General features: G+C 43.2%; 1 protein-coding gene across 1 annotated transcript in view; it reads right to left on the reverse strand.

Annotated features, from left to right (window-relative positions):
- Positions 1-202: 202 nt before the first annotated feature.
- FOXK1 (forkhead box K1) overlaps positions 203-10,554 on the reverse strand; it is a 61,251-nt gene continuing 50,899 nt past the window's right edge. Inside the window, exon 10 of the mRNA XM_018566797.1 lies at positions 203-626. The gene's annotated coding sequence lies outside the window, so the exon portion shown is untranslated. The remainder of the gene's footprint in view (positions 627-10,554) is intronic.

Genomic DNA, 10,554 nt, shown 5'->3' on the forward strand with positions numbered 1-10,554 from the left:
AAAAGAACCGTATATACTCGAGTATAAGCCGAGTTTTTCAGCCCATTTTTTGTGCTGAAAAGTGCCCCCCTCGGCTTATACTAGCTTCACAAAAAGCCTAGTAGCGTCACATGTAAAACAAAATCTACTGGATGCGAAATAGCTAACATATTCCAAGTGTTACAAAGATCAATTGAAAATACTGTGGAAAGCAGGGCACTGTAGGCCTAGCAGAATTTATTATGTTTATGTCTCTTTCATGATGTACAAAACAAGATATATTAGCAAATGGCAATTGTGCACAGAACAGAACTGCCTACTAGCTTGTACACCGCACTGTCAGAACTGGTTTCCAAAGAGTGCACTCCTAAGACTGCTTTTGCAACACAAGACACTCCTGTTAAAAGGAGTGATCATACAAGCAGTCTCCTTTTGAACTTTGGATACTGCATAATGTTATGTGCAAAACATTCTTGCATGATCCATGGATGTGTCTTGCAACAGCTGCACCATTTTTATAGCATATTTGAAAATGTAGCCGTTTTGCTATAGATCATCTTCATGTTGTAGTTGGTGATGCAATTTCTACACATCCATCAGGAAAATTGTACTTCATTATTTAGTAGTCAGCTTCTGTGGTTCACAACCTGTAAAAAGAAGACATTTATTAATGACACAATCATCAAGAGTCACTGTGTGAAAGTGCTATTTCTTAAAGGTTAAAAAAAAAAAAAAAAAATGTGCCAGGACAGAATTGTGGGTGTTCCCAATATTGACTTGTTTTTTATGGTCCCTTTACACCTAGTTGTGTGTGTTTTAACATGTTACGTTGGACTATTAATTTCGTATAGGCTAAACACTTCAAAAAAACATTATACTACTTTTGTGTTGCAGTGCCAAAAAGGGTGTATATAAGCATGTGCACATGAGAAATATGGGAGCTGCTTATGCTGACTTGGTGTTTAAAGTTGCAGGATTTGTCATACTAATTCAATCTTCATTACTTAATGAGTCACTAAAGACAACTATGCAGGATAGCAGTTCAGACTTTTTGTAACAGTTCACTAGCTGCATGCTCGTTCTGTGTCAGTGACTCACTAGGTATTGAAGCCAGAACCAAGACACTTTGCTCTGGCGCATTCCACTGTAAAAACAAAACATGGAGTAAAAGGAGAGAATCTGTTATGATAAAATGTTGTTATGAACCTAGAGAGTATCTCCATGGACCTACCAGATGAATAAACTCATGAATAAACAAACGCAACCAAATTAAATATACCCCGTGCTGGTATGCAATGTCTACTAAGCTTCAAGCACTTAAATGCACAGAACAAGCATTCTTCAAAAGATAAATAAAATATTTCTGTGCCTGCTATACCTAATCAATCAATCATAAAGTGAAAAGAAAGCTTTCTGCAAAAGTTAATTTACCAATATTTACCAATACATATCTGTGTCCCTTACAGGGTAACAATGTGCATCTGCTATGAACAAACATTCAGTCCAGACTACAACTAAATAACCATAGTGATAATAATATACTAGGGATGCACCGATACTAATGCTAGTATCGGTATTGGTGCCGATACCGAGTATTTGGGCGAGTATTCGTACTTGCCTTAATGCTCCAATACCTTTCCCGATACTGGAAGTTCCGGTCAGGAGATTTCCTCTGACCGGCAGTGCCATGAGGGAACATGGAGCCGGGAAGCTGGCTCCATGCCGTTTGGTAGGCTTGATGCTGATTGGCCAACCAAACAAATCTGATAATATGGTGACACGACCCACACCCTGCAGACAAATAATTCCCCTCACATAGATCCTTAGCAGCAGTCATTATCGTTACAGTCCCTCGGCCAGCTGGGCAGACATCGCTCTCCATGATCTGCCCACATCTCCTGTGTGCACAGTGCCCACGTGATCAGCCCTCAGCCTGCTACTGCGCATGCACAGGAGTTCTGAATGAGAATGGGCAGTCTGCGCATGCACAGAAGCAGGCTAGGGGCCGACCACGTGGGCGCTGTACACACAGGGGAAACGTGGGCAGATCCGGGAGAGTTTGGAGAGCGGTGTCTGCCCAGCTGGCCGAGGGACTGTTACGGTAATGACTGCTGCTAAGGATCTATGTGAGGGGAATCAGGTGCTTGCAGGGTGGGGGTCGTGTCACCATATTCTCAGATTTGTTTGGCCGGCCTCGATGCCGATTGGCTGGGAAGCCGCCTTCCCGGCCAATCAGCATCGAACCGGCCAAACAGAATGGAGTCGGCTTCCTGGGCAAATCAAGAAGCCGGGCGATAGGTAATGACCCTCTGCCTGACTTCCTGATTGCCTGGAAAGCCGGCTCTATGCGACCGGAAGTACCGGTATCGGCGAGTACTGAAATATAAATAATACAATGTAAAAAATTAAAAACCGGTATCGGTGCATCCCTATAATATGCCATACAAAAGTTTTTTTCTTCTTCAACCAAAAGTGCTCCAATGTGTTCTTCAATCAGAAAGTACTCACACCCAACAGAAATTCGCTTAACTTCCTCTTAATAGAAGGTGAGCAATTTTCTGTTAGGTGCAAACATTTTGAGTGAAGAAAGCCTGCTGCTTACCTTTTTCACTTGCTCTTTTCTGAAAACCCCAAAACTGAAGTCTCTCCTTCTCTGTGCGCTTAGATCTCATTTTTCAGTTGTAAACTAGATTTTTACCCTGACTGTCCTAGCAAAAGGTTAAAGATCTCAGGGTTTGGGTGGTACACCGTTTGTTACTGCACTTTCCCTCAGTTTGCCCCTCTTAACCACCTCCCGTCCTTTGGCCGTACCTAAACGGCCAGACAGGAGCCTTGCAGATGCAGGTGGGTGTTTTAAGACGTCCCTCTCCGTGCACGAGTGGGAAAACTACATTAAATGTAAACAGCCGGTGATGGCTGTTTTAAATACAAGTGTTCTGGCATCCGTAGAGACGCCTGGTCGCTAGTATTTTGTGCAGGTGTGAAAACCCCCCCCGCCGCCAGTCCCATGATCCGCTGTGCCTGGTGCAGGACTGGCACGGCAGATCTGGCATAGGTGATCAAAGGGAGTTCAGTACCTGATCTCCCTCTGATCTCCTCTCCGGTGTCAGAATTCAGGAAGTGATGTATATTACATCACATCCTGCATTCAGCTATCAGCTAATTCAGCTATCAGCTATCATTCCCGGCTACAGAAGCCAGGAGGGGGAAGCTGGTGAAACTGATCTCTGCTTCATCAGCTTCTCTGGGGGTCCCTAGGTGACATTAGGGGTCCTGGAGACCCCTGATGTCTCCACAAAGAGGACCTGCCACCAAAATTGGCTATCACATAGGGGGCTTCTTAGCCCCTTACAGGTGAAACTCTAATAATTAGAATATCGTGCAAAAGTTCATTTATTTCACTAATGCAACTTAACCCCTTCATGACTGAGCTTGTTTTTAGTTTCTGTTCGTAAATGACTGACACACTTTTGACATTTTTGCTGTGTGATTCTTCCACGTCAGTAATACCAGGCAGTCATCCTGCTGCTTGTGCACCTTTTTGTTCCACACTTTTCCCTTCCACATAACTTTCTATTAATGTGCTTTGATACAGCACTTTGGGAACATCCAACTTCTTTTGCAATTACCTTTTGAGGCTTTCACTCCTTATGTAGGGTGTCAATGATGGTATTCTGCACAACTCTCAGGTCAGCAGTCTTTCCCATGATTGTGATTCCTACTGAACCAGACAGAGACCATTAGCAATAAAGTTAAGTGTAAAAAAAAAAAGTTTAAAATAATGTAAAAGCATAAAATCATATCACATAAAAACATTTTTAAAGTCTCCCAACCCCACATACACGCGTCGAGTGTGCCTACGTGCAAAAACGGTAATTGCGCCCATTGTGCCTCGCTGCGAACGTTGGAGTGAGAGCAATAATTCTAGGGCCATCAATCACTGATAACGCTGAACTGATAGGCGGTAAAAGCTTTTAAAGAGGCGCCTATGGTCAATTTTGGGTGTGGTAGTTTTTCACGATTTTGCAGGCACGTGCAATTTTATAGCATGTTTGGCGTCTATTTACCCGACGTGACCACGTCTTTTATATTTTACCAAAAAAAAATGGGGTGATAATAAATGTTTCATAACATTTCTTAGGGTAATCACTTTCAGTATTGATCATAGGAAAAGCAAGAGGGCTGGTAGGACAAAAACCCTCAACTTCAGAAATTTCCCCCAAAATTTTCGGGTCTTTTTATGTTATATAGTAAAAAAATAAATATCCCAGTGGTGTATAAATACCACCAAAAGAAAGCTCTATCTGTCCCCAAAAAAATGGTATAAAATTAATTTCAGTACAGCGTTGCATGACTGAGTAAATGTCAAAGTACCGCAGCGCTGAATACTGAAAAATGGCCTGGCCAGGAAGGGGGTTTAACACCCTGGTCTTCAAGTGGTTAAATTGCACTTTGAAACTGTCCCCGATAGCTTGTGGTACTATGTATAAACTGCTCCAAAGAAACATCTAGAAAGGTAAGAAACAGCTTTTATTTAAAAACTTTTTTTAGGTATGCTGTGTGAATGTAACTATATAGTGGGGGCATCTCCAAATTTGACTGCTAAAATGGAAATACACTTTAAGAGTCCTGGAGCAATGGCAACAGACCACATGCACGTTATGGGGAAGCCAGAGACAGAAACGTCAAAGAGTTCAGAGGGTCCTTTCAATATTAAAAAAAGAATTCCATCTGATTCTCATGCATTAGGATATACTGCAGCGTGCCTAAATGCAAGATAATGTGTTGCATTAATGTAGGAACATTAATGCAACACATGGGCTCAGGAACTTGTTAGTGGTTTCTGAACACCTCTGTGTCACCAATGACAATCAGGGGGTCACATTATTATTATACAGGATTTATATAGCGTCGACAGTTTGCGCAGCACTTTACAATATAGGGAAGACATTATAATTACAATACAATTCAAGACAAGATGGTAAGGAGGGCCCTGCCCCTGAGGGCTTACAATCTAAGAGGGAGGGGCAAGTGATACATGAGGAGGTAGCTGTGGAGTGGAAAGATATATTTGGAGTATCATCGGCATAGAGATGGTACTGGAAGCCATGTGAGGTGATCAACTGACCAAGAGAGGAGGTGTAGATAGAGAAGAGAAGGGGTCCAAGGACAGAACCTTGGGGGAACCCAACAGAAAGGGAAGAGGAGAGGAAGATTTGTAGGTTACACTAAAGGAGTGCTTGGATAGGTAGGAGGAGAACCATGAGAGAGCAGAGTCTTGTAGTCTAAGTGAGTGGAGTTTTTTTGAGGAGAGGTGGGTGGTCAACTGTGTCAAAAGCAGCAGAAGGGTCTAATAGCAAGAATAAGGAATAGTGGCCATTGTTTTAGCTGTTAGTAAGTCATTAGTGAGTTTTAGGAGGACAGTTTCAGTGGAGTGTTGGGGGCAAAAGCCGGACTGTAAAGGGATCAATGAGATTGTTATCAGTGAGGTGGCGGCTCAGGCGGTTGTAGATGAAGGAGTTTGGAATAGAGAGTTAGAAGTAGAAAAAAGAGTTGACGAGGTCTGGATGAGACTGTGTTAATGAGAGTTATAAAAAAAAGTCTGTTTGGCAGCACGGAGGGTGGAATTATATTTTACCAGGGCAGCTTTATACAGGGTAAAGTCTTGCAGAAACCTAGTTTTACGCCACAATCGCTCCAGAGTGCGGCTATGTCTCTAAAGATTTCTGGTTTCTTCTGTTTGCCACAGTTGTAGTGGACGTGGTCTAAGTCTGTGTGTAGTGAGGGGAGCCAAGGTGTCTAGGGAGGATGAGAGCGAGCTGTTGAAGACAGAAGTAGCCAGGTCAGGACAGGATAGGGGTGAGATTTTGTCATAGAGGTAGTCAGTAGCAGAGTAGAAATGAGAAGGGTCGAGGTGTGTGAAGGTTTCTCTGGGTAACCGTGTATGGGGATTGAGGGTTAGGCTCAGGACGAGTGTGATACTGACAAGGTTGTGGTGTGAGAGCGGGAAAGGGGTGTTGGAGAGGTTGCATAGGTGAGAGAACAGAAGATCTAGAATGTTGCTATCAGAGTGAGTAGGACTGTGTGTCCATTGTGTTAGATGGAAAGAAGAGGTTAGGTTAAGAAATTCAGTGGAACCCGGGGAGTTAATGTTATTAGCAATGTTTAAATCATGAAGAATGATAGTTGGTATTTCTGAGGAGAGAAAGTAGGGTAGCCAGGGAGAGAAGTCATCAAGAAAGCGAGATACCGGTCCAGGAGGCCGAAATAATACCTCAGAGAAACTGGAGAAAATAGGCGAATACAGTGAGCTTCAAAAGAGGAGAGGGATAGAGAGGGAGGTGAAGGCAGAACTTGAAAAGTGCATTGTGGGGATGGAAGGATTCCCACTCCACCACCTTTACGTCTACTGGGTCTGGGTGAGTGCGTCCAATGGAGGCCACCATGGGAGAGGGCAGCAGGCGAGGCAGAGTCTGATTTCTGAAGCCAGGTTTCAGTGACCGTAAGCATGTTAAAGGAATTGAAGATAAGAAGATCATGCACAGCGGTGAGTTTGTTACAGACAGAAGGCACATGAGAAGGAAGGACTGGTTATAGGAAGCAGAGGAATAGAAGTGAGGGTGTGTGGATTGCGACTGCTGCCAGAGGAAAGGGAGTGCTGGTTTGGAGGGTGAATATTAGAAAACAGAGGGCCAGGATTTGGACAAATATCCCCAGAAGTCAGGAGACTCAGAAGAGTGACTGAAGTAAGGTGAGAGCGAGTTTTAAATGAGTGAACATGCCCCAGTGTCCTGGAGGTAACCCTTGCATATGGGTTCAGAATGAGCAGGAGTTGATGAGTGCAGTAATATGTAGAGGGTAGGAGAGAAGGTAAAATATATAATTTGTGGGGTGGAGGGGGGTAAAGTAAAGGCAGTTTAAGAAGTGAACACACAATTGTGAAAAGCAGTGGTAGAGAAAGCATGTTAAGAGATGGAGAGTAGAAATCAGATTTGGAAGAGAGAACAGGATTACCTGCAGTCTGTATGGAACAATTTTGTTATTGTTGTGCTTTTCCAAGTGCATTTTGTAAGTGTGAAGTTGATGACAATACTTAATATCAGATAGACACTTTGTTTCAGAAAGATATTGCAAAGTGCCTGTGCCCCCTAGCAAATGTGATTTCCCCCATAAGAACATGTGAATTTATAAGATTATGGGGTGGAGGGTGTATACCAATTAATCAATTAGGAAATTATAAAAGACACATGGGATCAAAGACAAAACTTTTAACACTAGGAGAAGACAGTTTTCAACTATGTAGATAACATCGCCTTTTAGACAAACAAGAAAGTGAGTATATTTAATATATGTATCAGAGATACATCTGTATGTCAGATCAGAAGGACATAGCAGGATTTTCAACAGACAGAAATTGACAAACAGTCTAATCTCCACCAGCACACTCCCTCAATCTGAATGGAATTTCGAGTCATGCTGCAAGACTCTCCTAGGTTGTTGGCATAAGGATTGTACCACTGGTAACAGATGAAGGAAAACAAAATATTTGTTCTTGGCACAAGGGAAATTCATTAAAAAGACATACAGTATGTACAAAGGAAGTTTGATGACTGTATAACTCTACCCAGCATGATGCCACACAGGGCCTGCAAAAACACAGAGGGGTTGGGCCTGTGTCCCACAATGGACTCCAAAAAATACATAAATAACGGTAAATGAAAAAATCAATTTTTTTCCCTCAACCATTAAGGGACACAGGAATTCAGAAACATAGGATGGAGGGCCAGACTAGTGTATTCAAACTGAATTTAAAGGAAGGATTCTAAATGCCGGTCAGTCAAATTGCAAAAGGTGAACACACCTTCAACTTGTTTAGCAGCATTCCTATAAATCATTGGTGCAGCTACAGTGGGAACAGACCACCTATTCAATTCCCGCTCAAAAAGGGAGAAAGTTCCGTCACATTCCTAGCTAATGTCGAGGACCCATCAGGGTGTTTCCAGACCACATAGAGAAATGACTCAAATAGTGGGTGATGTGGAGAGGTCTTTGCAGCTGGAGGAGCTCTAAAAGACCCAAAGCCTGGAACAGCAGGCTGATCCTCCTGATGCAGGGTAAAATGCACTGAGTCAATAAGATCTGAGTCAGCAGGAGACTGCGGTGTCTCAAAAACAGTCTCTTCAGAGAAAGACAGCTTGGAATGTGAATCTAAAAATCAGAGATGGTAGCAGAGGCCCCTGGCCTGGGTGGATTCAAGGTCTCTGAGGCAATCTCCAAAGTAGATGGCACCAGAGCTTGCTAAGACCTTGTGTGGATGCAGTGCACCATCAGCTGACCAAAAAACAGCTAGGCAGTACAGAGTTGACTTGGGCTTCCCCATGGACATGGGTAAGGTTTCAGCCACACCAGATGGAGCCGAGGGAGACCCTATAAAAATAGGGGTCCCAGGTGATGGAATCCAGGCATTCATTTCTTCTATGGATACCATGTTAATCCTCCCAGAGCCACCAGGAGAGTATGGGATGAAATCACACCCATGACAGTTGGAATGTCCTCTCTGTATCTTGTGGAAGACATGCAGCAGTAATGCAACCAGGTCAAACGTGAGGCAAGGCCTCAAGTACTTGCAAACCTGGGCAGCCTAAGGGTTTCAGGCAAATATTACTGAGTCACTGTAGGCAGGCAGTACAACCAGACTATAGCTTCATGTGATGCTTAAGGATGCTGCTCTCTCCATAGTGAATGGTGGGAAAGATTGCAGAGCAGAAGCAAGTAGCACTCCACCTAGCCGATGACATCAGCTCTTGATATCCTCAGCCTTAACCAATACCGCAGTTTAAACCTGCAGTGGGGAGACTTTTGAAAAAGGCGCCAAGAGGTAGCATTTGGTGCTTTAGCCCAACCTGCTGTACTTAATAGGTGAGTTTTCAGAAACAGGGCGACTCCTGGAGATGTGCCGTGTCTCTGGACCCAGAAAGTGCTCCGTGGCAAAAGAGCTGCTATGCAGAGACCAGTTTAGGCGATGTAGCGCAGAATCTTGATTTAAGTCATCATGGTAGAAATTCCAGAAAAAAAATAGATGTTTTTTAGCAGGGCAGAAGGAAAAAAGTGTGCAGCCTTAAAAAGGAGAACTATGGGGTTAAGGCTTTTCCCCATAGTTCTCCTTAGGGTAACGGGAGGACACAAACTAGCGTCCTCCCGTCACCCTAGGCTCAGTATACCGTGAGCTGTAGCAATTATGTAACAATTGTGCCGGGATCCGCCCAGCTGCGTGACTGACAGCTGGCTCTGCCTATCTAGAGGCAGAGCCAGCTGTACCCGCCCCCTCCCGCGTCAATTCTGCCAGACAGCGCTGGTGGATCGGATCGGGGAGGGGAGGGGGGGGAATCCAGCCCCTCCCCTGTTACGGCATAGAGCCGTGACAGGATCGAGAGGTGAGCGAACGCCGGTATGTGTTCGCTCACCTCCCGATCTACTGAGCCGACCTTTGACAGTCTCATTGTCACAGGTCGGCTAGAACTATGAGGTGAGTGAAAAGCACTCACCTCATAGTTCTCCATTAAAGGACAAAAGCAAAATCTGAGGCATGCTGAGTAGACCAGGGGTTATTATTATTATTATACTGGATTTATATAGCGCCAACAGTTTGCCCAGCGTTTTACAATATAAGGAAGATATTACAATCACAATACAATTCAAGACAAGATGGTAAGGAGGGCACTGCCCGTGAGTTATGCGGAGGCTCACATTTTTTGTTTGGCAGTGAGTGTTCCAACCTTCTGAAGATGGCAGTATAACCTAACTCTGAATTCCTGTGTACCTCAGTGGGCAAGAAAAATTATGCTCATATCCAAAAGGGAATTTCTTTTTATAGCCCCACAGAAAAAAAATGGGGGTTGTGAACTACCAATTCTGTACACCTTGTAAAACAAAACCAGAGCAGATGTATTATATTGATCTAAAAGCCATAGAACAATAGACTTGCCCTTTAAGTTGCTCCTGCCCAAAAAACTGATACATTTCATCAACTGACAGAGGAACAAAAGACTGCAGACACCTTAACACACCAGAAGCAGAAAGCATGGTAACTGGTTATAAGCTCAGCTGTTACAATGCAAAAAGCAAAACAGCACAGGCAGTTTCTAAAATGGCTCTTGAAAGTTGAATTTAATCTCAAAGTTCGTTCATACAAGTTGTGGTATATGGCATCTGGTACACTGTATCAATGTCAGTCACGGCAAGGGCACACAGAAAAAAACTGTGCCTTGTTCATACATCTAAGGAAAAGCAAAATGTTTGGAATACAAAGCTGTCTGGGATAAAAAAAAAAAAAATCAAACTTCAATTAAAAGTGAAGCCATTCAAAACTGCTCAGTCCGTAAAACAAAAAAATAATAAAAGGAGAAAAATAAAAACAAAAAAGTAAAATGTACAAAGTAGTATATTTTTTATAAAACAAACCTAAAAATTTGAATTTAGTACTGCCTCTTTTTTTGATTATCATTGTAAAGAGGCTACTACTTAAAAAGGCATTTGGGAAATATCTCTATCCCTTTTACAGGTGAAGGGAGTAGG

This window comes from Nanorana parkeri, unplaced genomic scaffold, assembly GCF_000935625.1.
Source record: "Nanorana parkeri isolate BGI_ZX_2015 unplaced genomic scaffold, ASM93562v1 scaffold975, whole genome shotgun sequence".
Lineage (NCBI taxonomy): Eukaryota > Metazoa > Chordata > Amphibia > Anura > Dicroglossidae > Nanorana > Nanorana parkeri.